Raw genomic sequence first — 20,525 nt, forward strand, 5'->3', positions numbered from 1 at the left:
AGATTGATTGTCTTGTCTAAACATTTCGCTAAGTTATGTTGATACTTTAACATAACTCCGTTAATTACTTGATCATACGTTAAGACTATTTGAATTATTTTAGAAATAGTAAGCGTCTCTTGTATCTGCAAATAATCATCGAGGTTGTTTTTGAAAAATTCCACAAGTTATGCTGTGTAGAATTTGTTTTTAATCACTAATTTTTCTTCTTTATATGTAGCCTGCTTTAATACAATATATATATACAATATACAATATCTTGGCATATTCTCATTTTCTATTCATAATTTCTTATAATTTTTAAAATAGAATTCCCCCTACGACTAATTCAATCAAGCAACATTTTCGTATCGCTTAGAACAATATCAGTAAATACACGTTTTTTGCTGAGTTGTTGAGTTTCTATTTTGAATTTAGTGATTTTTTTTTGATATCGGAAGGTCAATTGCTACTACTAATTAGTCTATAGTATATATTCATGTTGTTTAGTATATTCGTCCATACGCTATTATGTTTACGAACAGATGATAAAATACGTATCAAATACGGGATGTCACAAAAAACTTATTGCTTTTGCCAAAAATAGCTATGTCCAAAGTGCGCACGAAAATGTCAGATCTGAAATTCCAATATAAAAAGAAATTTTCGTAAATATATCTTTGAAAATTTGACATATTGTCATAAAAATTGACACATGGCTTCCTCATGTCAGGAGTTGTACAAAAGATAACGGAATATATGTATCCCATGAATATTTTGGGCGAACTATCACTTCCAAAATTGATCATAAGGTGTGTTTTTAACAGTTACACAACTTTGAATCACAATAAAACAAACAAGAATGTGTTCAATATCAATGAATAAATTTATTTGATGTTGAATATATTTTATGTATTATTTTGCTTTGCTTTTTAAATGTTGATTTCCAAATGCTCTATTCAAAGGATGAATCACACGATCTTTGAGTAAATGAATAATTTGTAGCATGTGACTCCTTCCTGTTAGTACCACAGGACATTAAGATTATTAACAGCTAATTCAAGTATGAATAAATAAATTTGTGCTTCAGTCCAATCGCTGCATTGGTGGCGCACACAACTGTCTTTGTATCCTGAACGTATTGAATCCTGGAATCTCTTATGCCAGCATATTTCACAAAGAGGAAGGAGACAACACCAAAAGGTGAGAGCAGTGACAAATTGATTGATTTTGATCATCATCAATGCTTCATAGACCACTGGCATTTGCGTCTTCTTTGCGCACTGTTCGGCATCTTATTCCATATTATCAGTAAGAGTGAAGGTGGGAAGAAACCGGTCATTAGAATTGGTCAGTTTGGACGATTATAAATTCATAATTTTGCTGGAGTAACTTCATAGTCATAATACAAGTGTAGATCTGGTAGCATTTTAAATAAAAATAAGACGTTATTTCGGTAGAATTGTAAATATTCTTTGTGCCATTAAATATGTCAGTGTTAGAATAACCTGCAAAACTAAGTTGTTTTAGTAGGTTCAAAATTGTATTAAAAAAAGGAAGGATATAAAGTTCTCAGCAAAGTATATTTTTGTGTACATTTTTAAACTGTTAATGATTATGGAGATAGAATATTTGTATCGCCATCATCATTAGTGGAAATTGATCAGAACAAAATACATCACAGCTTCTTCAAAAAGTAAATGGTCACTTTTAATTCTTCCTATGACAAAAACACTACAAAAGGCCCCCTCAAATACCTGCTTGATTGATAATATACCAATCTATGTATATCTGTACAAAATTCATTCTAGAACCATGTAAAAGTATAACTCTGGCAAATAATTATATCAAATAATTCTAGCCCAAGACAACCTCTATGACATTCAATTCTAACAATTTCAATTCAGTTTGATATTTAAAAACTCAACATGGAGTCTTTGAATTCAATATTCGTCGATGTATGTACTTGTATTGTTTTATTTCGATGTCCCTATTGAGTGGTAGTGAAACTGTGCCGTGCATCATGCACCCAGCCTGCGCCCATAAATGTCACACGTGTTGATACACGCCATGTGCCTGAACCACATGTGCAAGACGCGTGGAGTAAAGCAACTTTAACATAAACGATGTCAAGTATTTTACCTATCGCGTATTCTCATCCCCTGGTCCATTGGGAACTTCTAATATTAATTGATTTGTCTAATTTCTATTTTAATTGCTATCTATACCAGGTTAGGTTTAATGTAAATTATGAAAATGAAACTTTCACAATTCTAATTTATGTATAAATACACTTCAGAATGTTAGCTAATAAACATTGCTGTTATCTCTTTACTCTTTTTAATTTTAGAGCTCAACGATATTAACTATTCCTTATTTTCATCAGTATTTTCTATTTCTTCTCGATAATGCCTATAACTAGAGGATTTCATTTTGTTCCACTTTCTCTGATTTATTTGTGGAGCATTCTTAAATTTCTAAATTTCCTAATGCCAATGCTCTACTGCACCCCAATTTATCCTCCTACGTTTCCAACATTATAGTGCATTTCAAGCAGTTCTCGTTTCAAAGTACTTCTTTACTTTCCTGCACCCTGCAGCTGATATCTGTACAGAGGAAGCATATAGCGAGCGGTGCTTTTGCATTTAATTTGTGTATAGCCGTAAATTTGCCGAAACGAAAGAAATTATGAACACTATTAAGAAAAAATAAATTAAACTAACCAAAATGTGATCCTATTGACACCAATGGCCACATGACCTCAAATGACAGAAATTGACGTAAATCTACATCAATTAAGCTCAATACACATTAATCAAAATCATTTTTCATTTTATAAACCAATTATGAGAATTATCAAGAAATAATGAGGACAAATTATTAAAGAAATGAAATTATTGATATTTTCTTTGTTTTATTTTCCATGGAAACTTCTTTTATAAATTAAGATTTTTGTTAATTACTGATTGCTAACCGTAAAAATGCGGCTTAATCTTTCCGAGGGTGCGACGACTATTTTACTTGTTTCTTCATTAGTGATAGTTTATTGGCTTTTATATTTCCCCATATTTTTCATTTACTGGCACTCAAAAGGCACAACATCGGTATTTGACATTTCTTCATGCGACCTAACACTACTATCCACCATGTTAACATGGGAATGTAATGACCACTACCCTATTGCAGTTTCCTTAACAGAACAAGCAACAAAAAATATAGAAGCATCTATCTCAAAGTGAAATATAAAAAAGGTGATAGGATTAACCGGGAAAATCGTACAAGACATTAATAGTTCCAATCTCTTACCACTAAATGAGAAATGCTTTCTTGAAAATCATAATTGGTGGACCATGGCGAACCTCTGAATGCAACCAAATTACAAGATCATATAAAGCAGCTATTAATATACAAAGCGGACGAAAATATTACAGGATATTAAAAATGCAAAGCTCTAACACAGCACACTCTTAAAAATAAGATTCATGGTAAATATGTATTGCATATTTTAACACATTGTGGATATTGGTTACTATAAGAATAACGGCTTATAGAAAATTTTTATATTCCGTGTTCTTTGACGCTAATAAACATAATTGTTGAAGCTACCAGAAAAATGTATATACTTTTTGTTTAAATCGGTATCTATGAAAGTACTGGTATCAGCAGTATTTATGATGTGAAATGATCTACATTTATCTACTTCTCATTTGACCTTAAAAAGATGGAACTAATAGAGCAACCAATAAGTAATTATCAACTTACGGCAGAACATTAATGCAAATCGTTGTGTTTATCCTTCACTTTGAGAATGTTCTTGAATTAATGTCTTGTCTTGTTAACTTGTTAATACAGAAGCTTAATCTTAAATACAAACAATCCAAAGCAAAGTAAATGTATGAATGGATCAAATTCTAAACTGCTAATTTTCGTTTATGTGCTCTGTTCCCATGAGTTTTGGACCATGACAGTTTTGAAGGATCATACCATTACCATATTTTCAAAGCATTGATTTTTTATAGATGCAATGAATTGTTTTCCTTATTCGATATTGAGAAATTTATAAGTATATGGTCAAAGTAGTATTTGATATTCTTCGATGTAATTCAAATTTCAACATATAATATTTATTTCATGGATGTATATTGTTCGTTGTGTATTCGAGTAGCAACAAAGAAAACCAAAATAAAACTGGTACTATACAACATAAATTATAAAGTTATTCGCAACCAACAGTAGCTGCAGGTGGGCGAATAGGTGCTAGTATTGTGTTTAAAATTATGTAGCAGAATATCTTTATAAATTTTGATTCGTCTCACAAGAAAGAAGAAATATTATTTTACCTTTATTTGTAAACTCAATCGATAAATATAAATTAGGATAAATAGAGGAAGGTTCAATTATTTTTATTTTATGATTTCATTTGTTTCATTTGTTCGATTTGTTTGTGTGATGGTACAGTTTGGCTATCACTATATTTACATGCAGATTAAAAGACATCTGTTGCAAAAAAAATTTAGAAAAATATTTATTGAGAGGATTGAGACAAACTTTTTGTTCTTTATCAGGAAAGATATAGAATTATTTCTAATTTGTGATTCTCCGCGCGTAGTTAAGTTGCAAAAAATTGTTGTAGAAAGCCGTATAAGGCATGTAGAGCACAGTGCTCAGAATTACTATAAGTATGTGTGAGAAAGCAAGTAATGTCACAAAAAACCCACTTTCTTTCCCTTCTATCATGCGATACTTTTACATCTGTGGCAACCACTCCATGTGCCCTGTTATTTACAAATACATAATACATGTACACATTTCTCCGAACAACTTTCTCAGTAAAGCAATAATCCCTAGACCTCGAGAATTCCGAACTACCTTCGGAATTCGATTTAACCACTTTCTGGACTAATTCATCCCTATCTCAAGTCCATTGCACTAACTTACCTCCAGTATGGTTACTCGCACCATAAGATTGCATCCAACTCTTTCGACCAGCAGCTCTTTTATGAGCATCCTTCTTTTTTTAAAAAAGCACTACCGCAAGGATCGCAATTTTGTGTTCTCTCTCAATCATCTGTCGTTTCTCTCTACTTCTGACCATTTCCTGCCACGAGATCAGCTTTTTTAGTCAATCCTTTCCTCGTCTCTCGAATATTCTAGTAGGTTGAGAATATTCCAGAATCATTTAATTGCGTGATCACAGGACAAGTTACAGAATAAATGAAGACTAATGCATCTAACATCGTTATAATACTATTATTAGAAAGGAAAATTTGGGATAATATGTCACATAAAAATGTATCTTAAGTGTCCTATCTTTAAAGCATGATGGTTACTATTAGGTATTCCCTGAGATCTAAGGACAAATATACATTTGTCGCCAATGTGAGGGTTTCTTTCTCAAGTTCTTTAGATAATAACACTTGTTAACCTTACATATGGATGAGAAATTCTCCCCTTTATATATTTTTCCTATCGAACTTAATAGATTTACAATATTCATATTCCAGTACATATTTTAACGAGTCTTCAATTTAAAATTGTCTAGTTCCTTCTTCTTTTTGTATTCTCAGATTTTGTTACTTTGTCAACACCATGCAATGAAGAACTAGTACTGCATTGCACTTTACAAATGATTCATTGGTATACTTACTTCCAATAAAAAAATCAGCTTTGATCAATTTCATGCGACCTCTCTGAAACTATAATTAGGAGCTTAGTAAAAGCTGAAATTATAATAGTTTCATGATCATCATAATATGTGTTTTGTTCAACGAATCGATGGAAAAAAAGTCACGAGAATCCTAACTATTCTTAGTCGATAAGTGAGAATGAAAACAAAGTTTGATTCTTAGAAGCTCTGTAATAACAGCAGCGGGAAGTTACCACCAGCAATGTTCTTATTGATCAGATCGTAATTACGTTTCAGAAGTCTAATACCATAGCTACTATAAATTGGTCGTTGAACTATTTCAATAGATCCGTTTCTACATCAACTCGTAACAGTTAAAAAATAATGTAGTGTGAAGCTTGAAACATATTTATATATTTTGAGTTCTAAAAGTTGTTCTGAATGATAGGTTTATATTATGATAGAGTATGTGAATTTTATTCTACGAACTGTACCTGTACGTGTCAAAAAAGTTGAAATGTTGTGTCGAACATGAACGTAAATTGCTCATGCAGAATATCAAGGAGATAAATCGATTATGAGGAAATATCAACAGCAAAAATCTACAACTAACACTTCATAGTTGAAATGTTTTTTATTAATGTTTTACAGGATAATTTGAAAAAATACTACCTAACACAGTGGTTAACAAGTTATTGTTATAATAAACGAACCGCAACTTCTTGAGTCAATATAGTCTCTTCAAAAATATTTTTCGTATATTGCCATACATCTGAGGTATATCATTGATATACTTACTCAGTTAAAAATGTCCGCAATAATTATACTCAAACCGAAATCCAACCTACTTCAATTCGTTATCATTATGCTACTAAAGCTCTATGTCGCCTGAAAAAATGGAATTCTAAATTTTGCATCAGAAAATACAAATAATTATTAACTACAACAAACTAATCATATCAATAATCAAAAATATGGACCGGTTATGCAAGATGAATAAAATTTGAAGCCAAATATTCACTGGAAAAGGAATTTCAAAGAGAAAAAACAAACATTTATAAGACTTTGAAAATCTAAATGATGTAAGATAAACAATTTGAGCATAAGTAACATTTGGTATCTGTTTTTTATTCGTGCTTCTAAATGTCCGTATAGATCAAATCAATCTCTTTTCTTTTATTTTCTATATTAACAACTGATTTACAACACCCAATCCCCAATCTTAGAATTCATTAACAATTTCTCAAGTTTATGCAATATAAATAAAATTTGCAGTCCTTCTTCAACAGCCAACATGCAACAGGAAAGGAATTTTGAGGGAAAAAATTGTATGATACTGAAAAGGAACATAAAAACCTATTTGAGCATAATTTTGAGCTTGATTAGTTTTTAGCCACTTATATTCGATAATTATTTAATTAATGGAATCTTCACAAAGAAATTGTGGATGCAAAATAAAAGTGCAAGTATTTTCGAATTTTGTTATAGATGTTGTCGTATATTCCAAAGATTCGAAGCAAAAAGTTTAATAGGTAAAAAGGGCATTTGATTCTTTGTGCAAAGTTGATTATACAAAAAATTTGCAAAATGATAAAAGGTCGTGGTTTAGGAACAACTAACGCAAACAAGCTGTACCCATAAGTAATTGAAAAAATGATGATATTATTGAATGTGTGGACGAATTTCGAAAAGATATTCGAAAAAGATCTACATGGAGTCAAACCCCTTAAGAATATGGTGACATAGTTACTTATTATCGGGGGTGCTTAAGATAAAAAACGTACGTTACCACAGCTGTCAGCGCTTTAAATATATATATTGTAGTATTACGGCTGAAACTAAGAGATACGGTACTGTGAATATTTGGTTTAGAGATTGGTTTGTCTTCATATTTATTTTAGAGAATAGTGAAAGTATGCTATTGGAAATGAAATTTTGTATACCGATCCCAACTGGGGCGATCCACTTTTCTACCGACAATCTGAGTGATAAATTTTTTGATGTTTTAAAAAAATAAAAGTGTATTTCTTTTATAAGATGTATTTTTACATCATTGTACAGTTACCAAAGATTTCAGAAATGTATAATGCATCGAAGTTTTATTTTATATCTTTTATTTATTTTAAGTTTTATCGGAATAGTAAGAAAAAATAAACACCTCAGTCACAAAAAAAATATATTCATTAGTTATTATGTAAAATCAAATTTTCAGTTTTTCTTTAACTTTGCTTAACTAGAATACAAGCATTTATTATTATGTAACTCGATTTATAAGAATCTTTATTACAAATATATAAAAAATAACATTTAATACCACTCTGTCACATTTTTGCTCGTTAAGATAATAAACTTCGAAATATTTTGCAAATAATTGAAATAAACATAGTCGAAATTCTGTTAATACCTTATATGGTCAATATGTAATAATATAATACTTATTTTAGTATATATGTTTTCAATAAATAGAATCATATGCTACATTGACGATTAGCTACAAGAGGGACAAAATTGTGACAGAGTGTGACAGAGTGGTAGATAGTAATAAGTCAACATTTGAATTTTTTAACATTTTTAATGTTTTTAAAACGACAACAAAACATAATGCTTCTCTTATAATGATTCATAATATATTATGTCTTGGTAGAACTATTCTTTGGATCACGTAAAATCAGACTAATTTTCTCTTTTCCTTATTCTACTTTTCAAATACTTCTATTGGTTTATCAAATTCGTAATAAATACGCTTTCCTCTTTTGACTTCTTTAGGATTTGGAATTATTTTTATCAAGTTTTCAAACATCACATCTGATAGATCTGATTTTACTAATTTAAATATTTTTCCAGTGTCATCAACAGTTTTATAAAACATTACCTGAACATCTCCATCTTCATCCACACAACTTTGTGCTACTCATATTATGTAATAAGTTATCTTTTTTATTTTTTTGACGTTGAAGTCTTTTCTTGTATTTTCGTATTTTTTTCTGTAATTCTTTTACATTGTTTTGGAGTTTCATATTTTGCCTATAAATTTTCGATCTGTCTCGTCTTTTTTTCTACCCCTTGCTCTAGCAGTGGATGAAATTGAAGTTAGTGAACAAGATCTAGGACTTAAAGGAAGTAACCTGGGGCTTGAAGGAACAGTTGTAGAAGCCGGAGCATTCATTAGAACGTTCTGCAAAGCTTTCTGTTGTTCTCTTCTCTTCTTGTTTCTAACTTGCCATTTTCTTTTCATTTGTCTGTGTTTCCTAGGTGTCATATCTTTGATTAACTTTTTGCGAGTATAGTATCTTTCTAAGTCTTTTCGTTTCATTTCTGCAACTTTTTCGGGATCTTGCTTCCTTTTTACACGACAACGTCGCTGCCTTTCCGCCGCAGATAACGCCATTTTTAATTACCCCGATGATAATACCTTAAATAAATAAAATAATAGATAATGTAATATATAGAACACAAAAAATATTAATTAACTTTTGTAAAAATCAATCAATGCAAAGTTCAAGACAAAAATTACCACTTCGTCACAGTTTATTTGTGACAGAGGTGCCTTGTGACAGTAATAGTTCTATTAAAATTTTTGATTCATTTCAGTTTCTTTGATATGTTCACCTGAATGATTACTGCTCCACACTATATAACATATTGCTCTTGAGAATATTAGATATTTCGCTTCCTGAACTACGTTTGTGATTAGCACCACATACATAACGGAATTTCCAACACTTGTGATTATATGCATAGATAATTACAAATGAGATACGAATACGTTCCTATTTGTATTTTTTAAAACCATCACTACTTAAACACGTACGTCGGTTACGCACGTCAATTTTCATCGGTCAAAGTCAGAATTACAAGGTAAAAATTAGATAAACGAGTATCTCGTCTGCTAATTGAAATAATAATTACAAATTAATAATCGTTAATTGAATATACAGCTTAGAAGTTTACACTTGATGTAATCAGAACACTTTATTTTAGATTAGGGCAGCAACTTAATTAAGTGTTTACTTTAGTTTACAATTGTGCAGATGTATCATCAAATACAATTTACTAATGGGTCCATTCAACTAAAAATCATTTACCTGTGTCCTGAACATGACCTATATTTGACTGGCATGTCAGTTGTAAAATGTGAGATCCACAAACAGGAATAAGCAAGTTTAAATCTACCAGTTGATGCAAATTTTTTTCATGAATCTTATCTAATTATAAATTAAATGTATGAAATCAATACACAATAGCAATTTTCAATTACAGATAATTTATAGAGCGTGGCGATATTGACATATTGATATTTTATTATAAGGCGCAAAGTTAAATGTTATACCGTATATAATAAACCATTCATATAATCTTTCGTAACATTACAATAATTTACAATATCTTGTGTATAAAACAAAAAAATCTATACATTAGAATTATCACGAGAGCCACTTTGTATATTTTGAAATACCACAAAACTAATAGAGTTAGAGAAGGCAACAATACATTTTCGAATACCACCATTTTAAGAGCTAAGCTCTCACGGCAATTGATTCATAGCTATTACAGAATAAATAGAGGCAGACACGATTTGCCATCGGAATAAATTTATCACGAAAAAATGTATATGCTATGATCTACAATGATTTCAAGGACGGTAATTGAACAAAATCTTGACCGGATGCAATGAGCATTTGGTTATAAAAGTCCTTCACGAGCGTCTATAGTATAGCGAATTTGAATGTGGACATAATGTCTTGGTGATGAAGCATGTGTTGGTAGGCTGTGTTTTTCAGCCATTATTGGAAACTTGGAGAGTAAGAGACGTACTTGCGAAGATTCATAAAAAGCGATTGGGGAAACCTTTGGTGGTGGATCTGCAACAGTAAATTCAATCATATATGATCATCTTAATATGAAAAAAAATTGGTATTCATTGGGTGCCACATACACTTAACAATTTCCAACAAGTTACAAATATCAAATAATGGTAAGCATATTATTCTTGAAATAGTAATAGGAAATGAAATATACATATCATCGTCATGGATGGATTCACGAAGATTCACCTACAATGTCGAAATAGCAAAAACCTGTCAAGAAAGTTACTCACTTTGTTTTTTCCGTGGTATAGAATTAGTAAAAGCATCAAAGATCAACGTACAGTTATAGCAAATTGGTACACGACACCTGCAGTTCTTGAGTCAATCAAGAATCACGGGCTTATGTTGGATCACGAAAATGCAGCGTCGTACACAGCAGATAGTTGAATTTTTACGTGCAAATAATGTCATTGCACATCCTTTTAGCCTGATTTGGCCAAACAGGATTTTTGATCTTGAAAATCATAATAGAATTAGGTTCTTGGATTCATATGTGGACTGAACACAATCCACATCTGCGAAGGAAAATGATGATGAAGACATAATTACGAATAAAATTTGGATGGGAATTTTAAGAAGCTTAAAAGGTCCAGTGGGAAGAGTTTAAAATTAAAATGATAGTGAATATGTCAATTTTCATGGTCATCAGCATCTCTCAAATTATTCTTCGTTTCTAAATATTTTTTTGAAATTTGGAAATTGAATACATATTAGTATAAACTGTCATACGAGTGATCTGACTGACTTTCATTATAAAGCAAATGACGAGAATCTATTGAAATTAATTACTTAGGAGGGATATATATTGAACAGATATTAACAGACATCCCCATAAAATATTGCACAAAATTTGCCGCTAAGCATAACATGAAATCTACATTGATAGAAAGGCGAAACTACCTACCTCTGTAAAATGGCAAAATCGAGAAATTTAGTCTATATTCCAGACATAGGTAAATGCTGGACATGCGGGTATAAAAGTCCAAAAAGTACTCTTGATAGTTTATCGATAGGTTTTCATCAGTGATCGTGGATTTCTTGGAAAAAGTAGTATTATTTTTCTATCTAAAAAAACTTGCGATTATGGATAAGGTATCTCGTCCTAACACTTTAAACAGTCGAAAAGCTGTCTATCCATGGTAGTGTTAAAAGAGGCATGAATACGACGATACTCCAATTATTACAGTGGTGCTAATGGTGAATATCCAAACAACATCGAGCACATAACATTCATTATATTATCGATAAATTGTCAATGAAAAGTTCGAAATTGCAGAATTTGACCGCTTGTTACATGATGCAATTTATGAAGTTGCCACATTAACATAGTGAAACGCTATAAATCTTATTCCAAAAGAAGCAAACAGTACTTGAGAATTAAATTTCGAAAATTGTATGTTTATTAAACCAATAGTTATTGTTTCGGATGAGATAGTATTAGCAACAATAGTGATAGATAGCTCTGTAGCAATGGCAGTTATATATCAAATATATTAACATAACCAATATTTTAAATTATTATTGAATTTGAATAATATTTATTGAAATATTACAAATTATTCACTGTGAGTTTTTTAGGGTAAGTGTGTTGAAAACATCTGGAAAAATAAGTCGAAGCAAGGAAAAAATTATGTCCCTTAATATTTTTTCCGTTTTCAACAATCCCTATAGTTTGGAAACGAAAGGCATACTAAATTCACATGTTTTGTGCATTTATCATATTTTGGATTAGCAGTTGTTCTGTGTATCATTATTGTTTGGACGCGGTGTATAAAAAACTTATATTTGTATACAAGAACTTATAATATAGAAAATGACATTCACTATACCAAAAGCGCTCAAGTAAAAATTCAATAAGTTTACTGGACTAGTGACATATCCCGTACATAGAAACGTATAGTAAGAAAATCATCAATAAGCGTCTCATAATAATCGTCTTTGAAGCTACTACTACTAGCAGATATATCTTGTTTTATAACATAAAATTAAAAACACATGATGTAGGTTACACACTATCTTGAGGACGTTAATTTTAATTTATTTAAAGACTCAAACAGGTTTTACAAACAAGAAAAAGGACCAACATTATCTTCGTGCTAACCAATAATTAGGTCTGATTTTTATTTTAAATCGAGAGTAGTATCAACTTTAGAGGCAGACCTATACTGTTATAATAATTACCTTGAATTAGGACCAGATTGCTATAATAATAGTGACATAGTAAATTTGGTGAGGAAGTAAATAACACTAGTTTAATATGTACTATATTATGAAGAATACAATAAGATTACTCTGTGTGTCATATAATTATTTTAATACTATGTTGACATTAAGTGAGATCGGGGAGGCACTTATTCCCCTCTTAAGACAACTATCTCTGAAACGCTCAACTGGACAACAACAATAAGAAGACGTTACTCGTTTTTGTTAACGTATATAAAGAAATTAAATGCATGCCGATAATTTCTATGAAAAGAACTTCAAAAGTTAGATAAGTCACTTAGTAACTCTAATACTTTTTCATCTAATTCATTATATTTAGAATCTCCAATGGGTACATCTCATTTTATACCTTTATGTTGCACTATTTTACCGTTAATATGCTTCATGTGGGTTTTTATTTTATGCTTATATAAATTACTTTCGCGCTTCTTCATTTCAGTTTTTCTTTTTCTGTTATATATCAGTATTATTTATTAGACATTAAATCTGAAGAAGGATGAGTTGTGAACTTGATCACAACAATTATTCTTCAGATATTAACTAAGAATTGAAAAGATAGATATAACTAAACAATACTAGGTTTTCACTGGATTTTTCTACGCGCTATGACGAACTCCGTTTATCGCTTAATGTTGCTGTTTCTTACTCTTCATATCGTCGAAATTCCAGTGGCGTAGTCATTTTTAGTTCAGTACATAGTGTCAATTTGATTTTACTTCAAAGTGTTAATCAGTAATACAATCGAAGTTTTGAGTGACCAAAGCCAAAGTAAAAATTCCAGTGAAACCAAGAAATAGCGGGGCCATATTTAGTGAACTAAAGGCAATAAAGGAATGGAGTCCTTCTTTCAAATAATTTTTCAAATAATTTTTTTTCCACTACCAGATTTTAAATACATAGTTTATTGTGAAACCAAGTAGATTCTCTTGTACAAAAATTTATGAATATAGTCTTGAACGAGAAATTTAAGTGTTAATGAATGGATTGAAAGATTTTTTCAGAAGTCTTTATTGTGGGGACCCTTATTATGTGGAGGCCCTGGGGTCGGGTGCCTTAAATCTGCGAAATAGTATCGTTTTCTACTCCATAAAAGAAAAGGCCTGGCAAAAGGACGAAAACGTTGACGATATAAAGACTGGCTTAAAACACATCATTCGAAATAAACATACGTGGTGGTGTAAAGCTGCTCTGAAAAAAAATTCATTTTAACAAAGAAGTTTATTTCATAACTTTTCGTACTTGTATAATACACAATTATATCAATAAAACCGATACAATATGAAATAACCAAAGGTTGATGATATATATAATCAAATGAATATAAAGAAATAATAAATCCGGCAATTTTATTCATAAATGTTTTTTCAAGTTTTACTTGCAAGCAATTATACCGTCTTAAAATAGTTCTATAAATATTCTATATATTTTGATCCATTATTTAACTGTATTTAGTTGTCGCATATCAAAAATTAATGTAAAACTACAACCTTACCAAAAACCCTCAGGATGGTTGCCCTTGCACTGGTATGAGATGAAAAAGATGTACATTTTGATATACCTAAGCAAAAGAGCGATATATTTCAATAGCTGCAACTTTTACAAGTAGGGGAAGTCTGGAGCACAATTAAGAAAATTTTATGTATTTTGCCGAAGAATATTCAGTTAGTTTTGCTTATTCATGCTGTCAGAAACAGATAAAAACTGTCCATCTTTTCATCTGGTATATGCCAAGTCCCTCTGAATTTTATTACAGAAGGCTCATAATACCTAGGTGTGTGACTCCCATCTCTGCTGGCGCTGGAAAAAAAAAACCTACATGAACCACGTGAGGCAAAGTAATCCACACGTCGTGTCGGCATGGTTCAGTTATTGGAAAGTGAGGAAAGAGTTATTTTGACATTAGTCGTACCTAAAAATAAATTTTATATGATTATATTATATATATATATATATATATATATATATATATATATATATATATATATATATATAATATTGGAAAAAATAATTATTTATGTCACTCTTATTAGCAATTGTTTATGTAACATTTGTTTTAAAACAATTGTCTTTCACATTCATTCAAATATCTTCGAATAAAGTTAGATAATATAGAAACGATGTGTACGAAGCAATTTTGTTAATTTATGATTTTTAAGATAACGTTTGATATATTGTTTTTTAACGTTCCAACCTTTAAACTGTACCCATATTAATTACATCGAATAAAGATTAAGTAAATGGCCTTATTTCTAAATCAGTATTTCAAACATTCTATGATGTTATATTTTAGTTGTTTAAACTGAATTTGTTTATGAAAAACGTGACTCTCACAAAACCAATTGATATTCATAAGGTTGTTTACACTTCCTTTCGTGCTCCCCTTTAACTTCGGCTCCATACCATACTTCAATTTTATAGTAGTAAAATTCTCTTTAAAATAACAAATATCACTGCTCATAAAGAACAGATGTTATACATAAAAAAATCTAAACAGGGAATAGGGAAATGCTATGATATTTTCAGAGAAAATATGTTATACTCCGCTAACAAAAACTTTAAACAAACATGTGAATCTGCATCTGTATTTACAATAAAAAAGTAAGTAGTTCACCGTTAAGATTTTTTATTTAGGTAAAGTGCTAGTTCCCCATCCATAACTAGGTCAATCATTGTTTTTCTTTATTAACTGCATAAAGGCGCATTCGAAAATATGAAAGAAAACCATTTTTAAGGTCACATATTACCCATCGAAATAGCGCATTGAGTCAAAATAAAAAAAAATCTGGATAAAAATAAAACATCTCTCTAAAACAACACATCCAAACCAAACTATAAGAAAAAAATTTCAAGAATTAGATATCATAAATCTCATCAATGAAGAATACTTTCACAAAAAAGTCCTAATACAAGTATGAGGGTCATTCGGCTACGAAATTTATGAGGACAATACTTCTAATAAAATGCGTCAGCATGCAAGATGTTTCATTTAGAATTCTAATTATAGTAACAGGAGAAACAACCTAATACACTAGTATAAAATATTCCTTTTTACCAAGGTACAGATTATTGTATTACAGCACCTATAAATATTTTTGTTCAAGCTTGTAAAATTGTTGAAAGATGGTTTTAATCTATTACCCTAGAGATAAATAGAATCTACGACACTGTCGTTATAGTAAGTGTAAAGTAGATAAATTCCGTACAGCATAATTTCATGATTGGAAGAAATGAAAAATTGAGAGATTCATGGAAATTTAAGATTAGAATTAACCAAATTTATCAGCAACCTTGTTAAATTAATAACCAAATTCATGTGAAATAAGCAGATAGTTTTTATCATTAACTTTAATCGAAAATAATTTGGAAATCAGCAGCTCTACCGACACAGAATACTATTTACGTAAAAGTAATAAAGAATCAAAAACATGCTGAAATTATTATTATACATTTGGTAATGAAAGAGTGAAATCTAAAAACATTTTTCAAAGTATCCAAATATATGTGAACAAACAGTTTGGATGGTGTTAGTAGAATTTACTCGAATATCACTTTACAAAATTTTTAGATCTTTGTATTTTCTGCCCAACTTCTTCCAGTTGCAATAAGGATAATACTTAATAATTAATTGTACTGTATGTAATATTCGTTTATTCGTCAACAATATATATACTTTAGATACGATAAACTGTTCACTTGAAACAAATACTTTTTTAATGAATACGTTATTAACAATCCACCTTCTATTATATTCATGTGTAGGTTTTTATGAATAATTTCAAGAAAAATCGAGTTTCTTAATAACCTAGCGCTATACTATTATCCAATAAAACTTTTTCTCATGCTGAATTTATATTACGATTTACAATATTACTAGATATTCATATCACATTAAGCCCGACCTGTATATATTTATTTAGATATAAAGTATAAATTGAAATAATCATTAATAATGCTATTAGAACATTAACACTCTCAATGGTTTTCCATGATTTTAAATAATTCATCTACTTACCTTGAAAAGTGGCTGCATTTCCTGAAGTAAAACCTTGAAACATTGTTAGGATTATCAAGAATGCAAGTACCATACGGGTACCTCTTTATTAGCAGACTTAAAAAATCTGCATAAGATAACAAATTTAAAAATATAACGCAGATATACCTGTTTACATATTATGCAATACCAGAAATAGATTCTGCTAATCAGATTCAACTGAAATCAACAATCTGAACAATGGAGCGTGGCATTAACATGTTCTTTGCATAAAAATTATGAATAGGTTGCAGAAGTTTGGGAACATTATAATTGTTGTCAAATGAGGAATATGAAAAATTCACTCGTGTATTTGAGAAAATATATCAATTCTTGAAAAAATGCTTTTGATTTTTAGTCTATTTGAATGGATAACGTCTGTTTATATCTAACTATTGTTTTTTGATTGATCAATTATTTTCATATTTCAATAGGTTTCGCGTATGTAACAAAGAGTAGCAAATTGGCTTAGCTACTGGATACTTTCAGTAATTTTCCGATCCTCTGGCCTCCAAAAATTGAATATGGTTTTCTTTGGTACTGTAAACTGATATTTTTTCTTTCATTTGTTTCATTTCATTTTCATATTTGTTCGTTTTAGAGATTTCTTTTGCAACACAGATCCACATGGTTTGATGCTTTCTTACTAGTTAAGCCTATTGTATATTTTGATTATGTATTAGTCTACATCCCTTGATAATATAATATACGTCTAATACGATTCCATTCAGGCTGCACCGACCCATTGAATCTTGATGCTGCCAACGAAGGTACTCATCGTAAAATAAGAGAACTTACGCAGTGGACATATTGCCTCCATAAATCAGGAAATAAAAAATAGCTTTTGTCGTGAAAATCCCTCTTCACCACACTTATCAAAGCTTGTGTCTGTCAGTTCAAATTTGTTCAAATCACTTGCTTCCCATATTTCTTGCTGTTTTTCCTTAAATGTGGTTTTAGTCTAATTTCAGAATTAACAATCCTGTCATTATCTTCTCAATTATGCTTTTCTATTCTGTGTTCTTAGATATGGGTGTTCTTTACTATGCTCCTAAGTTAGACCCTTTTCCATTACCAATAAGTATATCGACATTGAATTCAACTATTTTACTACGGTATTCCATAAACTTTTAATCAGATCAACGTCATGTCGCCGCCGCTAGAATATTTGTTTGCTATTGCTAAATGTAGTAGTTCAAAATGAATATGATGTACTATGTATTACTACATATTACATCTTTTTCTGTATGAAATTAATCTGAAACGTGTGAAATAAGCTGTTAATTAAGTGCTGAATATGTTGATAATTTTTTTGCATTATATCATTAAGTTGCTCAGAATAATTAAGAATACTGTGTATTGATATGTGTTGAAACTTATTTGTACGCATATAAAAAATACATTATTTCTCTCTTCAAAACCTCACATATTTTCAGTTTTTTTTTTGAATGTTTCTTTGTGCAATTAAAAGAGATTGAAGAGTATTGAAATAAGGCAATGTATAAATGTTTGTACAACTGTGATTATTTTTATTGTTTGAACTAACAACGAATGTTAAAACAAACTCAAATACAATTATATACACTCAATTTTGTTGTTTTTTGTTTATTAGATGAGTGAAATTTGAAGGTATTATCATAATTCATTGTTAGTAACGTAAAATGAGCACTGAGAAGGTTGACCAAGATAACAAAAATAAACCATTTGATACCAGTTTAACATTAAATTGGAAATTTCAATTTTATATTTGTCGATCCGACCTATCTGTTGGAGAGCTGGTAGGATGAAGCAGCTCAGTGACCCCAAAACCGGTTTCAAGCCTGGATAAAAGAAGATAGTTATAAGTGAGGCCAGCTACATACCTTAGAACCTAGAACAGCCTCGAAACTGACTTGATTAATTAAGACGACTGGATAAAATGAGAACAAATTCGAAAACTACATACTGATATACAACGGAAGAATAAAATGGCATTCTGCTACATGAAAGATAAGGAAATCATGTCAGGTATATGAAATATTTGACTGAGAAACCGAAATAACATAAACAATACATAATAAGTATACATTCATCTGATATTATAGAACCCCAGACAAAAACCCACAAATAATTGTATATGACATACCTAATGTATTCTAATGCGAGATTTGGCTATGAATATGTACCTAATATCAAAAACCTATTTAAGTAAAAAACGCGTGTAGTGGGTAAATGAGGAAATTATGCACACAAAACGAACTCGAACTTAATCATGAAATTTAGTTCATCTTTCCTTTCTTGTGAAATAGAAAATTAATCGCAATGAAGCTCCAAGGTTCGACTCATTGGAAGTAAATTAAAATATCTACCAAAAAAGCTATACTTAATTTAAATAAATCAATAAATATAAGCCAGTTTCAAATGAGCTCTTAGCATCTGGAGAAGAATTAACATGATATGTAGCTGAAAAATTGAGAATTATCCTGAAATTCTCATTCAAAAACAAATACCATTGCCTCCAATTTAAGTAGGAAGTCAAAATATTTTCTAACGGTGGGAAACCAATTGAAATCAAGAATTTGCATTCATTACGTTTTATGAGAATAACATACTTAAATGACATTACTTTAAAATTATATTTCAAAGAGATTAATAATAACAAAATAATTTGTTAGAATAATTTCTGAATAATCCACAAGTTTATCATATAAAAGTTTATTAGAAATAACTCAAGTAGGAATTTGCAGCCCTATCTCCTGGACTAAAAAGTATATACTGATATATACTATCACATAAATATTGAATAATCTATATTGTAGATATTTTTCTTCAAATGTACACAATATTTATTACAATAAATATCAATGTTCATGTTATTTTCCAAAGACTTCTATATAGATTTTAAATATTCACAAAGTAATATTTAAATAAAATATCCGCCAAGACGAAGACGCGAAAACATACTCATTTAAAGCCAAAATAGACTATGAACTTCACACTCACATGAAATTAATTATGCAGAAAACACCCTGTATTATATATATATCACGAACATAATATAAATATAGAGCGTAATGATACTGACCATTGGGATACTAAATACAGAACCAGTGGACCAAGACGATTTTGTCTGAAATGATATGAAGTCAAAGCGACTAAATGTCTGGTTATTTAAAATCACTCTTACATGCACGAAGTTTAATATACCTTCACAAAAAAGAAGAAAAACTACAGAAATAAAAAGCACATCAGCTGGAATTGAAAACCGGTTTAAATGTGTTGTTGCCTTCCTTTTCTCTTTCTAGTAGTACTACAACTACTGCTACTACGTAGTAAGATTTGACGATGAGTTGGTGTTGCTTAGGTATAAGTCGTTATAGACCAGTCAATCGTCGTTTAACTTTTGCTTGTGTACCCATTTCATCCAAATCATTTCACTTTAATTGAATTAATAAAGGCAAACGTTATATGGAGTAGATACCATAGTAAATCTCTACACAATATTTCGAAGGATAATTTTAAAATTGTTATAAAAGAAAATGTTGAAAATTTCTAAATAATAACTTAATATAAGGACTGTTTTTTGAATATTTGGTTTTATCTATCTTATATTAACGATCTCTATATTTAAATATATATTATTCAAAATAATATTGGAATACCTTCTAAACTTTTGAACACCTTTGACAATGGATCAGCTAATGTTTAGATGAATTGAGCTGTATGAGAAATGTAGTTACTGTTGCTTATAGGAAGTCTGCCTTGTAACAAAACACGCAAATTCTCTGTACTTGAAAATAGCTGAAATCAAATATATTTA

The 20,525-nt window shown here is 30.1% G+C and overlaps 1 long non-coding RNA gene across 1 annotated transcript; it reads right to left on the bottom strand.

The window, feature by feature from the left end:
• Positions 1-13,675: 13,675 nt before the first annotated feature.
• LOC130893480 (uncharacterized) lies at positions 13,676-19,888 on the bottom strand. Its single transcript, XR_009059213.1, has 3 exons — positions 19,791-19,888; positions 14,189-14,493; positions 13,676-13,884 (listed from the first exon to the last, which is right to left on the bottom strand). It is a non-coding gene; the product is annotated as an uncharacterized LOC130893480 (long non-coding RNA).
• Between the last annotated feature and the right edge of the window lie 637 nt (positions 19,889-20,525).

The sequence above is a fragment of the Diorhabda carinulata genome, chromosome 1, assembly GCF_026250575.1.
Source record: "Diorhabda carinulata isolate Delta chromosome 1, icDioCari1.1, whole genome shotgun sequence".
Taxonomy (NCBI): Eukaryota; Metazoa; Arthropoda; class Insecta; order Coleoptera; family Chrysomelidae; genus Diorhabda; species Diorhabda carinulata.